At 36.2% G+C, this 23,214-nt stretch overlaps 1 protein-coding gene and 1 non-coding gene across 2 annotated transcripts in view; one reads left to right on the forward strand and one right to left on the reverse strand.

Moving 5' to 3' along the window:
* LOC134677148 (uncharacterized) overlaps nucleotides 1-23,214 on the reverse strand; it is a 99,939-nt gene that overhangs the window by 41,955 nt on the left and 34,770 nt on the right. The gene's annotated exons all lie outside the window — the stretch shown is intronic.
* Trnad-guc (transfer RNA aspartic acid (anticodon GUC)) lies at nucleotides 11,861-11,932 on the forward strand. Its single transcript has one exon. It is a non-coding gene; the product is annotated as a tRNA-Asp (tRNA).

Consider the following 23,214-nt stretch of genomic DNA (forward strand, 5'->3'; position numbering starts at 1 on the left):
AAAAACAGAATAAAATAAAGATTTAAGTGGGGCTCCCATACAGCAAACGTGATTTTTGACCAAAGTTAAGCAACGTCGGGCGTGGTCAGTACTTGGATGGGTGACCGTTTTCTTTTTGCATTTTTTTCCGTTTTTTTTGCTTTATGGTGCGGAACCCTTCGTGCGCGAGTCCGACTCGCATTTGCCCGGTTTTTTAAAACCCTGAAACCTGAAACTACACTTAAAGTGTAATTCTATGGAACTTGCTAACTATGTAAACAAACCGCCATATTGAAATTATCAAAGAATGATATATATAGTGACTTTTGTTTACATAGATAGCAACTTCCATAGAATGACACTTTAGATCAAATTTGGTATGGAGATTGAGCCCCGGGGAAGGATATAGGATATTTTCCATCAAGGGAGTCATGATTCTAACGAGACTAACGGCCCGGTTCGAATTTTAGGATAAATAAAAAACTGGGCAAGTGCGAGTCGGACTCGCGCACGAAGGGTTCCGTACCATAAAACAAAAAAAAAAACGGAAAAAATGCAAAAAGAAAACGGTCACCCATCCAAGTACTGACCACGCCCGACGTTGCTTAACTTTGGTCAAAAATCACGTTTGCTGTATGGGAGCCCCACTTAAATCTTTATTTTATTCTGTTTTTAGTATTTGTTGTTATAGCGGCAACAGAAATACATCATCTGTGACAATTTCAACTGTCTAGCTATCACGGTTCGTGAGATACAAGCTGGTGACAGACGGACGGACGGACGGACGGACGGACAGCGAAGTCTTAGTAATAGGGTCCCGTTTTACCCTTTGGGTACGGAACCCTAAAAAGATTTTATTACTGACGTTTTGTAACATTAAAAATACTCTATCTACTTAAAAAATATATCTTATTTTTCACTATTAGGTATAAATAAGTTAAAATAACTTTAGGATAGGTACGTCAAATATTACGGCTAGATACGACATGTTTCAGATATGTCAGTGCAAAAGTGACGTTTTTGTTTGAATAGTGTGTAGGAATTTTAAACAAAAGTCCTCTCCTTCACGATTTTCGTCGACATCTCTTCTAAATACCTAAAACTGGTATGGATGTGTTCCTCGTGGTCTCTAGAATACGAATTGACCGGTTTTAGTTTATGGAGGGGGGGACGTGTCGAAAAAAAGAGGGGGAAGGGGGCGGCCGACCAGCATTGATATTTGTTCACATCTTGAGTCCTATGGGACCGATTGGTTCATGTGAGGTGTCGTTTGAAAGAGTATTAAACGTGCTATTATTGGTTCATAATAACCGTAGTCTTAACTGTAGTCGTTTACAATATATTATAAAATATATGATTTTTTACCGTGCATGGATGGCATAAGTACTGACAAAACATGCGTCTAACTCAATAAATTATAACTTTATCGCAGTTAATGTTATTACAAAATATACGAGAAATTTCATTAGCTTTCCAAAAACATAAGTTTTATTGCTATAAGATATTATATAACCAAATAATAATGAATTTTGTTCAGCATGGGTCACTACGCACCATCACGTAAATGGCGAGCGACCGACCTCAACTGTTCATTATTTCTCGGGTTCTATTTTACTGATCAATTGGTGATGGATACTATTAGAAAGAATATTAAACGTACTATAAATGGTTTCTAATAATCGTAGTCATAACTGTAGTCATTTACAAAATAATTGAAAATATATGATTTTAACCGTGCATGGACATAAGTACTGGTAAAACATGCTTCTAACTCAATAGATTATAACATTACCGCAATAAATGTTTTCAAAATATACGGGAAATTTTATGAGCTATCCAAAAATATAAGTTTTATTGCTGTGTAATGTTGCATAACTAAGTAATCATGAATTTTGTTCAGCATGGGTACTGTGCACCATCACGTAAATGGAGCCCGGTCATCGTTGAGTTTTCATTATTTTTCCGGTTCTATTTTTCGGATACTTGGTGGATACCATTTGCAAGCATATTAAATTTTCTGTGAATACTCGATTGTTTGAAATCTGAGGCCCAAAATTAACCATTTTAAAAATATTAAAAAAAATGTTTAATTTTTACCTAAGAGGTTTGCTTAGTGACTGAAATAATTTGAGAAAGAGATGATGTAGTAAATATAGCGTGAAATTTTTAGAATAAAATCAATTAACTATTTATTAATAGCATTTTATTATTATCTGGCAGTACATTTTATAATGTAAGTATCCAAAATGTGAGGTTCTGTTATAACATATCGATATAAATGATGGTTTGTTTGTTTTGTCTTTTATCACAGGAAACTTAAGTAGGTTTTGTCAAAAGCCTAATTCTAGGTTCATAACATCGTTCAGTTCGTAGCTTTCATGATTGCAATCATCAAGATCAGTGCATATAAAGTACTTAATATCTGTGTTGTTATTTCAGTTATTTGACTCACGTTTACACGTTTCTTTCGACCGCTGATATTGGTTCAAACCCACTCCGTATTAATAATTTAAAATCACCTTGAGATCTAAGGCTTCTAGCGCTTTAAAGAGATATTTGTCGCCGCACGCTCGCATGCAAAATAAGTGACTACCTACTATTTGAGTAGCAGCGTAGGTCCACATAGGTGATAGTTTCAGCTTTAGGTGGTAATTAGCAATTATGGTCAATATTTGTAATAGGCACTCAAGAAGGTAATTGCACATTATTTTTCTTTGCCACTATCTACTTTCGTTGCATTTTTGTAAGCTTACAATCTGATAACTTGAAGTAAAATCTAATGGCTAGTAAATAAAAACAAGTACATAATTATTTTAACGCACTGATGCCGGCGTTATCTACGGATTTATTTGGGCGAAATAAATTATACTGTCAATAACTAGGTACATATATATATATATGTATTATTAAAACAAAATTTTAAAGGGCCTCTGATTCTTTGCAAATTTATTTTAATGCAATATATTTTTATTTATGGTCTACCACAATTAATTTTGGAAACAGTGAACAATAAGTAACGGTGAATTCCGGTTTTAAGTATAGTAATAATAACATTAGGTTAATATTGAGTAAAATATCTATATTTATTTACTATTTTATTTTGCGGTCTAATTTATAGTTTTTGCTTACCTACTTATTCATTAGCGTTTGGCATTGTAGTTTTAGCTTATATTATAAGTATGACTCTATTGACAGTTATGAGATTAGAGACGGTTTTTAAATAACGCTCGTCTGTAACTAGGTACATGATCTTAGATCTATAATAGCGACTCATAACTTCTCTGTTCGACTGTAAGTCATACAAGAGAGTTAAGTAGCGATTGCGATATAAAAAGCTATAGGTAGACGATTTTATCACACGTTTAGAACCTTAAGTGCAAATTGCAGATTATTACTCATATAGATGTTAAGGTTGTTCAATTCACTTTGAGCTATAAGCTTAACACTAGCAGCTTAACATACATTATAGCGCCCAAAACAGCTACTGTAGATCTTAAATCTTTAGATGAACCTTTTAAACACTTTTATGTCACCAGAGCCTGTAAACTGTAAACTAAGACTAAATATGTAGCAATTCTAGAGCCAGGCTAGAATGTCTTTAGGTATTAAAATAGGTGCTAAGTGTCGCCTAATTGTTTGTTGGGATATATATGACGGTGCGCAGTGACCCATGCTGAACAAAATTTATTATTACTTGGTTATATAATATCATACACCAATAAAACTTATGGTTCTGGGAAGCTTATGAAATGTCTCGTATATTTTGTAGTACATTAATAGCGGTAAAGTTATAATTGATTGAGTAAGAAGCATATTTTAGCAGTACTCATGTTTATGCACGGTAAAAAATCATATGTTTTCAATTATTTTGAAGATGACTAAAGTTATGACTACAGTTATTGAAACTAATTATAGTACGTTTAATATTCTTTCAAATGGTATTTATCACCAACCGATCAATAAAATAGAACCCGAGAAATAATGAAAAGTTGACGCCGGTCACCCGCCATTTACGTGACAGCGCTTAGTGACCCATGCTGGATAAAATTCGTAATTACTTGGTAATATAATATCATATACCAATAAAACTTTGTAACGCGAACTTTCCCAAATATATCAATAAACTATGGTTAGTTCACATGGAGCCTACTAGATGGCGCTAGTAGTCCTCGATTTCGATGTAAACATTAGCGATATTTTATCTTTCCCGTAGTTTTAAAAATCCAAAACCTTGCGTAACTTGTGTCATGTGTTGCCTAGTTTTTTTATGTAAACATAACGAATGTGCAAACTAAGATTAATGTAAATTTGATAGCTTCCAGTTCCTAGGCAATGTTTAGTTCCTTGAGCCTCACAGGATGGCTCTACTAGTACCCAATGTTTTGTTCTCAAACCCAATGTTCCTGGAGTCTTAAAATTATGATTTCAAGCATTCCATAACACTTGTATTTTTACTAAAACGTAGCAAATGTATAGATTTGAATTAACGTAATCTTGAACATTCATACATATATAGTTCACGTATCTGCATAAAGATGGCGTTAATAGGCCTAGCATATCTCGTTTCTGAAACCTGTAAAAAATACAGAACATCATGTAACATGTTCCTAAAAATATATCGAATGTATCTAAATAGTTTAACATACATAAAAACAACGCGCATGTTCGTACAATTTAACTGTTTACCAACTTGTCACTAGATGTCACTGTACAGCGCGCATACTAATCCTACATGGCGGTGTTAAGATTTTTCCTAGAATAAGGACCCGATGCACCGAATATTGTTAATGATGAGAATTAGCTAGGCGATAGATTTGTACGGCCTGTGTACCCCCTGGGACCTTGACGGACTATCTTATCAGAAATTAGGAGTTTTCCCGGTTCCCCTTGCGCACGACAGCTGTACGTCTTGGACGCTGTTCGGCCGTAGGAGATTCGTTAATTTAGGTCAGTTTGTACATATTTGTATATTATTGTTAGCGCCGACTGTTGTTAATTAATATACGGGCTATCTGCCATCACTCCGTGTTTCTCTTCGTTCCTCATCGCACGCCCCACCCCTCGAAGAAAACTATTCTACAACTTATATTTTTGGAAAGCTAATAAAATTTTGCGTCATTTTTTACGAATATTATTGGAGTAAAGATATAATGTATTGAGTTAGACGCGTATTTTATCAGTACTTATGCCATCCATGCACGGTAAAAAAATCATATATTTTAAAATATTTTGTAAATGACTAAAGTTATGACGGGTTAGTATCGTTTCGTCTAAAAAGCAGCTGGTCTATGTAGCATCTGGTCTAAAAAGCAGCTCGTCTATATTGCATCTGGTCTAAAAAGCAGGTGGTCTAAAAATCAAATCGTCTAAATAACAGCTCGTCTATGTAGCATCTGGTCTAAAAAGCAGCTCGTCTACGTAGCATGTTGTCTAAAAAACAGCTCGTCTATGTAGCATCTGGTCTAAAAAGCAGCTCGTCTATGTAGCAACTGGTCTAAATAGCCACTGGTCTAAAAGTACCTCCTCCTGCTCAGCCTATATACCTACGTCCCACTGCTGGGCAAGTGGGCACAGGCCTCCTCTCATGCATGAGAGGGTTTGGGCAATAGTCCCCACGCTTGCCCAGAGCGGATTGGGGACTTCACATACACCTTTGAATTTCTTCGCAGAAGTATGCAGGTTTCCTCACGATGTTTTCCTTCACCGAAAAGCAACTGGTAAGTATCAATGATATTTCGTACATAAGCTCCGAAAAGTTAGAAACTAGGTTTGAACCCGAGGCCTCCGGATTGAAAGTCTAGCGTACTACTGCCACGCCACTAGTGCTCGACAAAAAGTACATTTTATAATTACTAAGTGTTTTAAAACGCTGATGATGTAATTAGCAAGCAGTCTTAAAGTAACCAAGTCCACTCTGTATCCAATAAATCAATCTGTTTGCAATTCATATTGAAACTCCTTTACATCGGAAACATACTGGCCACTTTAGACTACATACTGATTCCGTATTTGATTAGATTAATGACAACTACATTCTATTATGTGCTGTTTTCCTGCGATAATGCAATATTATTTTATGGTTATGTGAAATAGTTAACATAAATTATGAATCCCGGACCGAGTAGTGGAGAGCATACACAGCAGGAACTGGTATTTATAGAGAGCCAGAGAGGAGGTAAATCGCTATTACATGACGGCTATAGATACAATTTGAATAAAACTAATAAAGACAGCACTACACTATGGCGTTGCGTAAACCGTGCCGACTGTAGTGCATCTATAAAATTAGGCCCGCAGCGAAACAATGTGAGGACACCCCCAACTCCACATTCCTGCCGAAGAAACAAATTTAGAAATGAAGTAGATTTGATAATTGATTCCTGTAAAAAAGAAGTATGTAAGAATTATGCCCCCGTTAAACAGATTTTTGAAGAACAAATAACTAAATTGAATTTACATGAAAAGTCAAAAAGAAAAATAATAGAAATGGATATGTATGTGTCGAAAAAAGATACACTAAATAGAAAACGAAGAAAATTTCTAAATTTACAAAAAACCAACCCCCTAAATTTAAATGACGTCGAAGTACCTGAAATTTTGGCCACAGACTTTTTGGTATGGTGTGATGGAGACAATAATGACAAAATATTAGTATTTTGTACCAAAAAAAGTCAAAATACAATAAAAAACATTAAGGGCAAACAGTTTTTCGGAGACTCCACCTTCAAAAGAGTTCCCAAACCCTTCAAACAACTTTTCACGTTACAATTGGATATTGGAAGTAACGAAAACCATACGAATATTGTTCCAGTTGTCTATGCCCTCCTCCCTGACAAAACAAAAAGAACATATATCAGATTGTTTGAGGCACTTAAAAGAGAATTATCGCTTGACATAGACTTTTTCAAATGTGACTACGAAGTAGGCCAATACAAAGCGTTCAGAATGGTATTCCCTCAAGCTAAGTTGACTGGATGCTACTTCCATTTTAACAAAAATGTATGGGATAAGGGTGAAGAAATGAATCTCACATCAACAAAGGAAGGACGCCACGCTGTCAGATTGACCGCGAATTTACCATTGATTCCCACCGCTTGTATAGCCGACGCTTGGATTAATATTATACAAATAACACCTGATACGGACGAAATGCGGGATTTCCATCGGTATGTAAACAAGCAATGGCTTTCATTACCCATGATAAGCTGTGCCAAGGAAAGACATCGCACGACGAACAGTGTCGAAGCTTGGCATAGAAGATTGAATAGTCGAGTGGCCCGAAAGCCCACATTTGTTTATTTCTTGCAAAAAATACGCGAAGAATCCAAAATCCAAGACATTAAACTGTGTAAAAACATTTTCAACGTCAACAACAGAAAAAAGGTTGATATAAAATTCGACACTGAATATACTAAGCTGTTGACTGCGTTGGAGGAGGGTTTGATTACGCCATTTGACTTTCTGGAGAAGGTTACAGAAGTGAAAAAGTATTTAAAAATATACAAACGATAGGAACGGGATAGGTGATGCAAGAATATGAGAAATGCCACATTAGGAGCAAGAAAGTTTTTAGTTTAATAAGAAGCATTCTTTAGTTTAAAAAACGCATTTTCTCTTTGATAACAAGCATTTTAGTCCAATAGTTTAATTAAGAATAAAATGTTATTTTCACCTACAGCCTGGCGTATTATTCTTATTTACCTTACTACAGTCGCCATCAGTCGCAAATACTTCTGAGCAGCGTTAACCCATTCATTGCCGACGCTTCATATTTTTAATCATCACAGTGCCGCCTCCTTCCACGCGACGACGCGAATTCGCGTCCTCGGTATCACGTTTAGGCATAGACAGGACGCGAATTCGCGTCTTCGGCACTGAATGGGTTAACGCTGCAACCGGGCGACGATGTATATAATATATATTGACGAACACAAACACAGAAAACATCCATGACTCAGGTACAAATATCTGTGATACTTACACAAATATATACCCTCACCGGGATTCGAACCCGGGATCTCCGCTTAGCAGGCAGAGTCACTACCAACTAAGCTACGCAGGCCGTCAAAGTTATTTCTAAGTTTCAACTTACGCACTAAAAAAACACTTTTCATATTAAAATCAGTAGGTATTATTTATTATACACCGAGGCCCTGAGGAACCCAAAAGATTTTAACAGCGTACTTCAGATGATATTGATATTACTATTAATTAATGCCTTTATTGATAATAAATATGTACACTGTACAGCAAACTAACTACTTAAATCTAGAAATATTAACTAGCTTAAATCTAGAAAATTAAATAAAAACTTTAATTAATGTTATATCCAATTAAGTATTTTAACAAAATATTGTTTAGAACCAAACTAATTAATAAAGCTAAGCATGTCCATGTGAACAAATCATTAGATGAATGAAAGAAAGACAATACTATCCCTAGGCGAGAAACACGTCCCAATAAGCGGTTTCTGTAGCCTGTGGACGCCTGTGACGTCAGAAACACAATTTAGACAAAATGCATTGTAGACTACTTGCATTAAAGACGAATAGCGTTTTAGACAAGTTGCGTCTTAGACGAGAGGTATTTTTAGACCAGTTGCTTCTTAGGCGAAAAGCATTTTAGACCAGTTGCCATGGGCGTTTTAGACAAATTGGTTTTTAGACCACCTGTTTTTTAGACCAGATGCAATATAGACGAGCTGCTTTTTAGACCAGATGCTACATAGACCAGCTGCTTTTTAGACGAAACGATACTAACCCAATAAATTAGAACCCGAGAAATAATGAAAAGTTGACGTCGGTCGCCCGCCATTTACGTGACTGTGCATAGTGACCCATGCTGAACAAAATTCGTTATTACTTGGTTATATAATATCATACACCAATAAAACTTATGTTTTTGGTAAGCTAATGAAATGTCTCGTATATTTTGCAATAAAATAATTGCGGTATAGTTATAATTTATTAAGTTCGACGCATATTTAATCAGTACTTATGCCATCCATGCACGGTAAAAAATCAAGTATTTTAAAATATTTTGAAAACGACTACAGTTATGACTACGGTTATTATGAAGCAATAATAGCACGTTCAATACTCTTTCAAACAGAACCTCACACGACCGATCGTCCCATAGGACTCAAGATGTGAACAAATATCAATGATGGTCGGCCGCCATCTTTGCCCCCCTTTTTTCCGACCCGTCCCCCCCTCCATAAACTAAAACCGGTCAATTCGTATTCTAGAGATCACGAGGAACACATCCATACTAGTTTTAGGTATTTAGAAGAGATGTCGACGGCTTTTTCAAAACAGGCCGGTTTCCACCTATCTTTTTTCCGACCCGTCCCCCCCTCCATAAACTAAAACCGGTCAATTCGTATTCTAGAGATCACGAGGAACACATCCATACCAGTTTTAGGTATTTAGAAGAGATGTCGACGGCTTTTTCAAAACAGGCCGGTTTCCACCTATCTAGAAGAGCTCACATTTTGATACTGATATATCTAAATCCATATCGTTCGTAATACTTGACGTATCTTATTTATGTATTTAATCTTTATTGCACATAAGGAAATACACTATACAAAAATCGAAGTTAATGCCATAAGGCATTCTCTACCAGTCAACCTTTAGGCAAAGCAGATAAGTTGTAGTTGTGTTGGGTTGTTGTTGATAAGGTGTCTTAAGGTTCGAATCGGGCAGTAAGGGTCTCCCCAAATATATCGACGCGCATTCGGCAAAAGCCGATAGGAAAAAGCTTTTTATGTCCGCGCAATAAGAGCGAAAAAGCCGTCGACGCGTTGGCAGGTGCCGGCCGATGCGAGCCGAGCCGAACAACGACTTTTTCGCTCTTATTGCGCGGACATAAAGCTTTTTCCTATCGGCTTTTGCCGAATGCGCGTCGATATATTTGGGGAGACCCTTAGTCGCGGCTTCTAACAATATAATTGTATACATTGTTTGTATAAGTATGTATTACACACCTACATTGTTAATACCAACTCAAACATGTGTGTTGTAATCAAGTTGTAATACTTATAACTAACACAAAGGGTATGTAAAGAAGTGTGCGCCAAATTTTGCCCCAATTTACCGAGTCGAGTTGTCGAATTTCTTTGTATTCACTATGTGTGTGGCTGTGGCGTCGTTCATGGGCTAGATTTAGTTAAAATTGACATTTCACAAACTATAATTTAACATCTTGATAAAATGTTTTTGTCAGACATTTTATTTAGCCAAAGGATACTGATTAGTAAATAATGTGTTAACCAAGTATCTTCTTAGTAGTTTGTGGTGTTACGTGTTACCCACACTAGTTTAACAATAAGATGTCAAATCAAAAAAATTACGTTCAAAGTTGACATTTCATTGCAAAATGCACGTCGGTAAACAATTTTTTGCTAAACAGCATCCGTCATGCTGGTCGCTGGGATATAATGGCGACTGTACTTTGTCCGTAAATTCCCTAGTCTCATAGTCTATACCTCTAGGGTATTTCATAGTATTTTCACCGTTACGCAACACATACATAATCAAATGAAAGGATGAACCGTTACGGATAAAATCGAAAGCTACCTGTGGGACGTGGGCGGTGAATTCATTAAACTTATTAATAACGGTATTGTTTATTATTGTTACATTACAATCGATCAACCTAATTAATATGTATAGGCCCCGTGCATGAGCTATAGGGGGCAGCATAGGAGCCGTCAAATTTTTGGCGCTGTGTAAATGTGTCGTTTATGCTTCCGATGTAGGCCACAAGATGGCAGAACCTACTTTGCACAAGAAAACGTACCGACAAGAACGGTAGATGGTAGCACTGGCTTTGACAATGTACATACATATGTTTCCGATTCAGGCCACAAGATCGCAGACCCTCCATCGCTCACGGTTGACAGAATTCAGAAGTTTAACCATTCGCCAAAACAAAATCAACTTTCTTACTTTGAAATAAAGTTGAATATTAAAGAAATATCGTCGGCCTAAGTCTCAAACCTCGTAACTCCATTTCAAGGGAATTAGTAATTGCTACCTTGGAGAACAATACTTATAGTCGCAAATCTCGTAACTGCCCCGGAGGAGTTACGAGGTTTGCGACTTAGGCCGACGATATGTAAATGCTTATCACTTCGACCGTTTCGTTTGACCGCAAACACTTGCATGGCATTCGCACTATTTCCCCTCTGCCGAGGTACAAGATTAGCGCGTCAATCTAATCTAGCGCGGGTAATAAAACTAGTTGCACTTGGATTTTTCACTAGACTGAGTCCAGACGCGCGCGTGAACACTGCTGCACAAAAATGCCTGTTTGCTCGGTTTTTTGTTATAAAAAGAGGTCGGGGACATCAAATTTACAAAAAGAAAGTGTTACATTTCACATGTAATATTTTTTTTTAATATCATACGTTAAATTACATTTAAATACAATTATTATATTTTAGTCTCATTGTTGGATTTATCGATTTTGCTCGCTCAGTACAAATTGCGGATCGGTCGAGCGACAAATCCGACTTCTCATCTCTCAGAATACAATGACATACTTCAACGAAAATGTGTTAGTGTGCGTGTTGTGACACTAGTCACTCGTCCGTACACAAAAAGAGATCGAGGTTTGCAAGATTTGTCTTTGACGTGTGTCATTTTCTATGTATTTGTGTCGTCATTACAGATTGGATTTTGTATGTAAGTGTGTGAGAAATGCGACTGTGTTGCACCTTTCCCCCCGCGAAAAATGGCAGAAAGATTTGTACGGCGAGATATCGCTTGGGCCCCTCCGTTCCGACGTGTCGGAAGCCGGTGTTGCTCGAAGCTTGTAGCTAAACAATAAACATTCCTTGCAGTTACTGATAGCTAATTTCGTCATCACGTGTAAGTCTTCGGTAGTATAGTGGTAAGTATCCCCGCCTGTCACGCGGGAGACCGGGGTTCGATTCCCCGCCGGAGAGAAACTTTTTTTTGCATTTTTAGGGTTCCGTACCCAAAGTGTAAAACGGGACCCTATTACTAAGACTTCGCTGTCCGTCCGTCCGTCCGTCCGTCCGTCCGTCTGTCACCAGGCTGTATCTCACGAACCGTGGTAGCTAGACAGTTGAAATTTTCACAGATGATGTATTTCTGTTGCCGCTATAACAACAAATACTAAAAACAGAATAAAATAAAGATTTAAATTGGGGCTCCCATACAACAAACGTGTTTTTTGACCAAAGTTAAGCAACGTCGGGAGTGGTCAGTATGTACTTGGATGGGTGACCGCTTTTTTTTGCTTTTTTTTTGTTTTTTTTTTTTGCATTATGGTACGGAACCCTTCGTGCGCGGCTCCGACTCGCACTTGCCCGGTTTTTTGTGTAGTTTACCTACCTGTTTTGCTGGGTTATTCGCGGAGGGTCTAGAATGCAAACTATGCTCATCCTTTTCTTTTGGGTGCTAGTACGAATATAAGGTAAAGATAGTATGATTCTCTCTGTCTATGATTGAAATGAGACAGTCCTTTGACAAACTATAATAGTTGTAATAGTTTCTTAATGTTTTAAGTACTTTTAGACTTAATCTGTATTTTTTTGTGCTTTTTTTTGTATTTCTGTGTTTTTTTTTCTGTTTTTTTTTTTGCTTTATGTTTTGAGTACGATATTTTTTTGCTCTAAACAGCACAACAGACATTTAAAGACACGATTTGATTATGTTTTTTGCTTGGTATGGAACAGCATTTCCCAAACTATGGACATTAATGAGTGGGCCCTGAATTTAACAAAGTACCTGAGAACAATATTTTATGGTCCCTTTTTAAGACCCAGTCAACTTTGGGAACCACTGGTATCCTCCTAAGGCCCAGCCATACAATTAAAAAACGCAACATTTGCCACAGAAATTTGAACCTACAGTGTAACAAATAGAGTTGATTTTGCGTTTTTCAAAAACTGGACGAAACATAGCAAAAGCAATTCTGTTCCAATCGAAATTCGAATATGATTTAAATTTATTTTAACTGTATAAGTACTATAGGTAGGACCTTGGGCCTTACGAAGACTGGTAGGATAACCAGGCCCCAATTTCACATCGGTGTCAGGTGCGACGAATTGTAAAATCACTATTGCTGACGTCACAGGCATCCATGGGCTACGATTACCACTTACCATCGGGCGGGCCGTATTCCTGTTTGCCACCATCATTGTATTATTTAAAAAAACTTTATTATATCGGAAAAAAACAGATATTTCTCCTGCGAAGTTTCTGGCAATTGTCAAAGATTTAGAAGAATTGTAGGTAATTCTTGACAGGTAAAGAGTTATATGTCGGAATTTCGTGACAATTGTAGTGTTTCTTGTGACAATTGTCATAAACTTAGCAAGAGAAATATCTGTTTTTTTCCTATATCATAAAGTTTTTTTTAATAATACAATGATGGTGGCAAACAGGAATACGGCCCGCCCGATGGTAAGCGGTAACCGTAGCCCATGGATGCCTGTGACGTCAGCAACAGTGATTTTACAATTCGTCGCACCTGTCACGTTGGTGAAACAGGGGCCGGAGTTGTAAGACTTGTAAGAGGGTCCATATTGGGTCGCATAATAATTGATTGTCCTAATGTAATATTACGCATAAAACTCATTTCGCATAATTGTTATTGTGCTGGAAATATCAACATTTCTGAAAAATTATAACACAAACCTAACCTAACCTACCCTATTCTACACAACCTATGCAAAATATTTTCGAAAAGGGTGTCATTCTGAATCCCTAACAACGGTTGTCCTAAAGTCACTTGATCTAGCTGGTTTGTCCTAATGGGCACATGCCCTAACAATCAATTGTCATAACGATTATTTTCCATAATGTAATGGTTAGCCTAAGAATCATTTGTCCTAAACATTTATACCATATAGACTAGACAAAAAAATTAAAAATCGCTCTCCTTCTTGATGCGACTGGCAAATCACATTACTTTTTGGCAACCGGGTTTTTTAACCTAATTAGACCCCGCTGAATCCGAATTTGCCAGTTGCTCGATCGAAATCTTGACCGGAAGTGAGATATTTGACATTAAAGGTCCCTTTTTTTCGTTTTTCGTAAATAACTCTTAAACGGTGGCGCACAGCAAAAAATGTTCTATTACATAAGTAATCTACATAAAATTGCCTACAAGAAAGATTCAGTACAATTTTTCGCTAGAATCAATATTCATAGAGATTTCAACGCGGGAACTTTAATTATAATCACTTCTAAGGTCCCGTTTTTTAAGTTTTCGTAAATAACTCATAAACGGTGGCCAATATCAAAAAATGTTGTTAGACGTTAATAATCTACACAAAATTTTGAATGAAAAAGAATTAGTACACTTTTCGCAGGGATCAATATTTAAAAAGATAATAAAGAGGGAAAGTTAATTTTAATAAATTCTAAGGTTCCTTGTTTTTATTTTTTCGTTAACAATTTGAAAAGTATGACTCATAGCAAAAAAAATCTTATACATAAATAATAAACGTAAAATGTCCTACAAGAAACATTTAGAACACTTTTCGTTAGGATCAATATGTAAAAAGACAAAGCAGCGAGTAAGTTAATTATAATCAATTTTAAAGTCCCTTTTTAGTTTTTTGTAAATAACTCGTAAACGGTGTCCCATAGCAAAATAGATTTTTAAGAACAAATTATCTACATAAAATTTCCTCCAAAAAACATCTAGAACACTTTTCTCTAGGATCAATATTTCAAGCGATATTAAAGGAAGAAAGTTAATTACAATCAGTTCACAGGTCACTTTCTTTTAGAGTTTCGTAAATAACTTGTAAACGGTGGCCCGTTGCAAAACAATATTCTACATAAATACTAAACATAAAATTGTCCACAAAAAAGGTTCTGTACACTTTTTCGCTACGATCAATATTTAAAGAGGTATTAAAGGGGGTAAGTTAATTATATTCAATTTCCAGGTCCCTATTTTTAGGTTTTCGTCTATATAGGTAAAGAACTATTTTATTTTATTTTATTTTAATAATGTAGGCCCAGTAGTTTCGGAGGTAAAGGGGGGGGGATGGTCATTTTTTGTATTTTAATATTTTATTTTGGGGGGAGGGGTTTATCTCCGAAACTATTGGGTCTAAAATTTTGAAAAAATATACTGAATAGAACCTCTATAGATGACAGGAAAACCTATTAGAATTATGCAGTCAAGCGCGAGTCGGGCATTACTTAGTTTTTGAACCGATCCCGACAGGTTTTTTAAAGGCAATCACTCGCGTTTCACATATACAAAATACATTGTTAAAAATTGGGTAATGTACGGAACCCTTGCAACGCGAGTCCGACTCGCGCTTGGCCGGTTTATTTTCATTTTGAGGTACGGAACCCTAAAAAGAGAAAAGTGTTCCATATGTTTTTCGTAGAAAATTTTATATCGATTATTTATTTACAAGAACATTAAGAACTTATTTTGCTATGAGCCTTATTTTACGAGTCATTTACGAAAACCTAAAAATAGGGACCTGAAAATTGATTATAATTAACTTACCCCCTTTAATACCTCTTTAAATATTGATCGTAGCGAAAAAGTGTACAAAACCTTTTTTGTGGACAATTTTATGTTTAGTATTTATGTAGAATATTGTTTTGCAACGGGCCACCGTTTACAAGTTATTTACGAAACTCTAAAAAAAAGTGACCTGTGAACTGATTGTAATTAACTTTCTTCCTTTAATATCGCTTGAAATATTGATCCTAGAGAAAAGTGTTCTAGATGTTTTTTGGAGGAAATTTTATGTGGATAATTTGTTCTTAAAAATCTATTTTGCTATGGGACACCGTTTACGAGTTATTTACAAAAACCTAAAAAGGGACTTTAAAATTGATTATAATTAACTTACCCGCTGCTTTGTCTTTTTAAATATTGATCCTAGCGAAAAGTGTTCTAGATGTTTCTTGTAGGAAATTTTACGTTTATTATTTATGTATAAGTTTTTTTTGCTATGAGTCATACTTTTCAAATTATTAACGAAAAAATAAAAACAAGGAACCTTAGAATTTATTATAATTAACTTTCCCTCTTTATTATCTTTTTAAAGACTATATCGTTAAGTATAAATACAAAGAAACCAGGGTTTTTTTTTATAATTGCATATATTTATAAATAAAATAAAAGTGCTAAACTGCGTTGTATAATGCCATAACTAAATTAACTTGTTTTAGCACAATAGAATTATTGATTTTTAGCCAATTTTCTGACTTTTTGTCTGAACGTCGACATCAGGGATCGGACAGCGTCTTGGTTAAACGTTTTTGTCAACCTATTCCAATCTCGACGAAATTTTGTTTCTGATTCTGTAGATCGGCCATATTTTCGCAGTTTAGCCTTAATTATAGCCCAAAAACGTTCAATAGGCCTGAGATTTGGGCAATTCGGTGGGTTCTTAGTTTTAGGTACAAAGTTGATATTATTCTCTTTGTACCACTGCATAGCCTTGGACCCATAGTGGCAAGATGCCAAATCGGGCCAAAATAGAGTTCGATCACTGTGCTTTTTAATCATAGGTAGAAGACGTTTGTTAAGGCATTCCTTTACGTAGATATCTGCCGTCATCGTAGAGGTTGTAAAAAATGGCGTCGATTTTAGGCCACACTCGCAGATCGCCTGCCAAACCATAACTTTTTTGCCAAATTTTTCCGTGAAAATTGACTTCTCAGAGTCACTAATAACAGATCTATCACGAACTGTGTAATACTGATGTGGTCCCGGCAGTGATTTATAATCTAACTTCACGTATGTTTCATCATCCATTATAACACACATATTTTTCTTGGACAGAATAGTATCATATAGTTTTCGGACTCTTGATTTTACTGAGCTTTCTTGTTTTTGGCTTCGTTTAGGCTGCCTTTGCTTTTTGTAAGTCTTTAAATTGTTTCTTTGCTTGGCACGTTGGACCATACCAACAGACGTACCTATTTTTTTTGCTAAATCACGTACAGACACCTCCTTATTGGTTTTGTTTATTGTTTATTGTTTATTTGTTGCATACAATTAACACTTACAGTTCAACCTTACGTGCTAATTGGAATTACATTACTTAATAGCTAGCAACATGCATTATTCGAATAAATGAGTGAATATATTATAAGTACCTAACTACATTCGATTTAAATCTATAACACATTACTGACATTACATTAGGAGTATGACGTTATTACATAAAAGAGATCAAGGGAGTAAAATAATTGATTAAATGTCATTGAAGGATAATTAAACTGTGGGATTGCAATAATTAATTAAATGTCATGTATATAAATAAATCAAGGAATTGCAATAATTAATTAAATGTCATGGATAAAAATGAATCGAGGAATTACAATTATAGTACAAAGTCATAAAAATACAAATTCGGGTAAAGTCAAGCAGATGAGTACAATATGGGCAATTTATTAAAATTAAGTCAGTCGTACATAAGCAATGTCAAATATTTCCAGCGAATAATTATTATAGCATATTAGGTAATGGAGCTAGTGGTAACGATTGATTCGATGTACCGATTTGATGCGCCTAGAAATTTAGACTCCGTCGTGAAAAAAATATCTAGGTCATTGTCGCTGTCCAAGATGTTGTTAAGCAACGTTAAAGCCTGGTGAAGAGGGGACGTAGCAAGCAGGCGCGTCCGACCTGGAGGTACAGCAAAGAGACCACGGCTACGGGGCCGTAGCTGTTTCGCGGAGAGACGGGGAACCCGCAGGCTTATTTGTAGTAACAATGGTGGGTTTGTTACTTGTCCCCGAATTAATTGAAAAAAATATTTTATTAGGTACATATTTCTACGTGACTCTAAGGATATATAATCTACCATACCTAAAACGAATAGGGTGGGATAAAGAAGGGGATAAAAGCCATATAACTTCTTATAGAGGAACCTTATGAATGATTTTTGAACTTTTTCTATTAGAACCGTGTACTGTTTTTCATGGGGACTCCAAATAACTGCGTTTGTTTCGAGTTTACTTCGAACGAAGGCGTTATAGAGTACAGTCATAGCAAGCTTATTATTGAATAGCTTCGCTTGACGCATGACGAATCCCAGGCATCTGCGGGCTTCGTTACAGGTTATTGTAATGTGGTTATTAAATGTGAGCTGAGTATCAAACCACGTTCCTAAGTCTTTAATTTCATTGACGCGTTTCAAAGGCTTGCCCTCTATGACGTAAGGATGGGTTATAGGGAGTCGAGCTCGCGTGTATGTGATAACCGAGCATTTGTCATTGTTAAGGAATAAGCCATTGTCACGCGCCCAGGTACAAACTTTGTCTATGTCAAGTTGCAGTAGGGAAAAGTCTCGATTGCTGTTAATTGGCATAGCCAATTTTAGGTCGTCCGCGAATAAGAGGCACGATGAATGACTTAGTGCTGTCGGTAGGTCGTTCAGGAGAATTAAAAACAGAAGGGGCCCGAGACTACTTCCCTGCCCGATCCCCGATGTTACCAAAAACGGAGTAGATCGCGCGCCTTCATACTGAACATATTGCTGTCGTTCCGAGAGGTAACTAGCTACGAACTCAAGTAGATAAGTACCAAAACCTGCAGCAGATAGCTTTTTTAGCAACACATCGTTATCAACTTTATCAAAAGCTTTCTGGAAGTCAAAGTAAGCTGTGTCTACTTGCCTCCGTTGGTCAAGGTTATTCGATATGATGGAAACGATATTAAGAAGATTTGATGTAGTTTTAGTTTTAGTATGCCTTTACAATCTTTCTATCCAAATCGCGGTTTGAAGGTCCTGGTTTCCGGCCTGATTTCGGTTTATCGGCGAAAGTATACTCTTCGCCGAACTTTTTGATCGCATTTTGGACTGCACCAACACTACCATTTTCCAGTTTAGCTAGCTTCCTGTAAGTGATCCCTTTTATAGAACACCATTTGTCCACTATTGATTTCCGTTTTTCTGCTGAAAGTCCTCGCATGTTCAGATTAGAGCGACTAATAGGAAAATGAAATATCATAAGTCAAAGCCGATATTCAAGAGTATAAATTGACATCAGTTTGAATTCAGAACGTATATGTTTTAATCGAATTAGACCTCTTTAAAGTTGTATTTATACTTAACGATACAGTCTTTAAATATTAATCCCTGCGAAAAGTGTACGATTCTTTTTCATTCAAAATTTTGTGTACATTATTAACGTCTAACAACATTTTTTGATATTGACCACCGTTTATGAGTTATTTACGAAAACCTAAAAAACGGGACCTTAGAAGTGATTATAATTAAATTTCCCGCGTTGAAATCTCTTTGAATATTGATCCTAGCGAAAAATTGTACCGAATGTTTCTTGTAGGCAATTTTATGCAGATTACTTATGTAATAGAACATTTTTTGCTATGCGCCACCGTTTAAGAGTTATTTACGAAATACGAAAAAAAGGGACCTTTAATGTCAAATATCTCACTTCCGGTCAAGAATTCGATCAAGCAACCGGCAAATTCGGATTCAGCGGGGTCTAATTAGGTTAAAAAACCCGGTTGCCAAAAAGTAATATGCTTTGCCAGTCGAAATCGTTTTTATGAAAAATATGACCAGTCTAATAACTATCAAGATCCCTAAAGTTTTTTACCATATTTTCGAAATCCCTAACAATGTTTGGCATAAAATAACATGCTCTAACTGTTTTGACCTAATGGCTATTGCCCTAATGATCTATTATCATAACAGTTAATTTTCCTATTGATCAATTATCATAACAATTATTTTCCATAATGAATGGTAACGAAATTAGGTAACATGATGGTTAGGATATATAATTTTTAGAACTAACAATAATTAGGCAAAAAAAAAATTATGCTACGTAACATTAGGATAAATACTCAATATGGAAAGTGCCATTAGGGAAAAACATATTAGGATAAAAAAAAATCGGCCTGTCGATAATAGGGAAACCAAAATTAGGGTATACGAGTGTTAGGACAACTGATCACTATGACAAACAATATTAGGGAATGCAAAGATAGGAGAAAAGACTTTAGGGATTCAGATATAGATCCTTTCGAAAATACTTTTTGTTTCAGCTGGAGAAAAAATATGCGAAAAGAGATTTATGCGTAACATTACATTATGAGAATCAATTATTATGCGATGAGATAGGATCCCCCTGTAAGAAAACGAAGTAGGAAGGCAAATAATTGTGTAAACAGGTAGAGAAAGCCTACTGTGATGTAATAGTGTACTAAGTAGGTTCTAGCTTAGACTTAGAATAGCCTTTGTTGACTATAGTTCGTTTTTTTTAGCATTAGAAAGAACTTGCAAGAAGGTAAGGGATCTTGACATGTCTTTTAGGTTTAAAGAAATTTTATTACTCATAAGAATATTACAATTCACTTACATGAGTTAAACATACTTATACTAAGAATTTATTATCTTGACGAGTACATATTTATATAATATTAAGTGCAAATTTATTGAATTACTGCAAAATTAACACAAAAAATAAATATGTAGGTAGGTATACATTTTTTATTTATTTATTTTGCCCGCAGCGACTTACACAAGTAAGTACGCGAGAACATTATACTAGTTGCTATGCGCGAGCGCAGGCGCGAGGTCTCAGGCTAACCAGAACTGCAGATCGCGGGATGCGTAGCGACTATGTGTAATTGGAGATCATGCTTAGTAAGCTAGCTCGGGCGCGCCTTTTAACTAAAAACTTTTAATTGAAAAACGCTTTATAAAAATATAATACTATTACTTATGAAAGCAGAAGAATATAAATGATCGTATTAGATTCATAATTGTTACATATTTGCTGTAACTTATGTTTAAAATGTGTTTTTCAATTAAAAGACACATCAAGATTGTTTACCTAATTTCTAATGCTAAAAAAAACGAAGTATAGGCGCGGTGTCTGTCCATCGTCCACACTGTTAAGAAGCATACGAACCCGCCGCCAAAAGCCGCTCCCATACAATCGAAGTTAAGATAGGTCATTCTCTGAGAATATGCGGTTGAGTCTAATTGCCACGACGCCTTACATACATATATATTGTATGAAAATTATGTATGGGTCGCGGCCTCAGACCGCACACATATTTTAGAATGACAGAGATGGCGAGATCTCATTTTTAAAACGACATGGTCATACATGAAACTTGGTATGAAGATTTTCGTTACATAACATAATTATAGGGGTTGTGCACAAATCACGCGAGGTGTTTTTGGCTACTTTTTGACCCCCTCCCCCTTGGTGATATTTGGTGAGGTTTTTGGCTACCCCCCTCCCCACATAACCTCACGTGTATTTGTTTGAAATTTTTCCATCCAACCGGCCACGCGCTCCAAAATTTCGTAAAATTAGACTCTATTTTGAAGTGCAGAGTGAAGATTTATGCTTAACGAAAAAAAGTATCTACTCATGTGGTAGGTATTTTTAGGGTTCCGTACCCAAAGGGTAAAGCGGGACCCTATTACTAAGACTTCGCTGTCCGTCCGTTCGTCCGTCTATCTGTCACCAGGCTGTATCTCACGAACCGTGATAGCTAGACAGTTGAAATTTTCACAGATGATGTATTTCTGTTGCCGTTATAACAACAAATACTAAAAACAAAATAAAATAAAGATTTAAATGGGGCTCCCCTACAACAAACGTGATTTTTGACCAAAGTTAAGCAACGTCGGGCGTGGTCAGTACTTGGATGGGTGACAGTTTTCTTTTTGCATTTTTTTCCGTTTTTTTTTGCTTTATGGTACGGAACCCTTCGTGCGTGAGTCCGACTCGCACTTGCCCGGTTTTTTCTTAGTTTCTTTCACTGTAGAAAAATACACGCGAGGTCTCCTTATACCCCCCCTCCCCCAACGTGATCTGTCGTAATTTTTTCGTGACCCTCTACCCCCCTATCCAACTTCGCGTGATTTTTGCACAAGCCCATACCTACTTAGTTTCGTTTTTTATCTAATAAAAATAAAAGTATTAACAAAATAATTAAATTAAACATTAAAATTAAAACAATTTTAATATAGTATTTACGATTCTCCATCGCTATATATTTATAAGTTCCGTGCGTATAATCATACGTGCGTTTGCGCACCCTATGTTGTTGCGCTTGGCAGAGCACGCGGTTTCCGGGTTCGGGCAAAAAACTTACTACCCACAGTATACTATTGTACCTCTAGACAGTATTTTACCTATTTTAAGTCACCGTTTAAGATGTAGCTTTTACGGGGTCCCTTTATTTCACATAAAGTTTTAAGTCATAATGTATTGTTTGTCATATAATAGAGAGTAATGTCAAAGGATCTGCAGTGGGCTACGCTTACTCTGTAGCAAAGCTTTTTTTAACCTCGCGTGTTCAATTTTGGAATCTTTCGCTAGCTATCAATATTAGCACAGAAGGATAAACAACAACTTTGCTCCCTTGGGCCAAATTGTAAAACAACTATGTATTTACTTTCTATTTTGTGTTAATACAGAGTTAAAGTACTGCCAACGTAGACTGTCCCACAATGACTCAGTGGTAATTTGGTAATAGAGTTTTTGTTCTCGTAACAGGAAGACGATTTCGTGTCTTCGTGATCGCCATCATGTTTATTGTAACCACATAAGTACAAGTCGCTTGCCATAAATATGATAGGTATAAAAACACTATCACGCGTATTCGGGAAACGAGATAATCACAAGATCTAGAGACGATTTAGAGATCAACTAGATCTACATTCGATATAGACTAGATGTGACTTGGATATCTAAGTCATAACTTGTCGAAATCGTTCAAGAGGACCTCCAGAATCGCGGAAACGTCAAATTTGACATATCTATCTTACAAATATCTTTAATTTATCCATATCGTAACTTGTTGAAGTCTATAGTAGAATTCTAATTCATTTTCCGAATCGAGCCGAACGTCTCTCGTGGCTGTATTTTAAGCCAATGCGACACATACACGACACATAGGTACACACAGACAAGATACATACAGTATAATTAAAGTCTATAAGTAGGGATTTTAATTTAGGGGATTCGCGAGCAAACTCGGATTACACTAATTTAGAACCAAATGAAGGTATTAAAACGATTTCCAGCTTCCTGGGAATTAAATCCTGAAAAAATCTAATTTGATTGGCCTATCTTTTATACCTTTAAACGAGCAATGTTTGAGGAGGAGGAATTTTAAGGATCTCGGAAACGGCTCTAACAATTTCGATGGAATTTGCTATATGGGGGGGTTTCGGAGGCGAAAAATCGATCTAGCTAGGTCTTATCACTGGGA

The sequence above is a fragment of the Cydia fagiglandana genome, chromosome 25 (genome assembly GCF_963556715.1).
Source record: "Cydia fagiglandana chromosome 25, ilCydFagi1.1, whole genome shotgun sequence".
In the NCBI taxonomy this organism is placed as follows: Eukaryota; Metazoa; Arthropoda; class Insecta; order Lepidoptera; family Tortricidae; genus Cydia; species Cydia fagiglandana.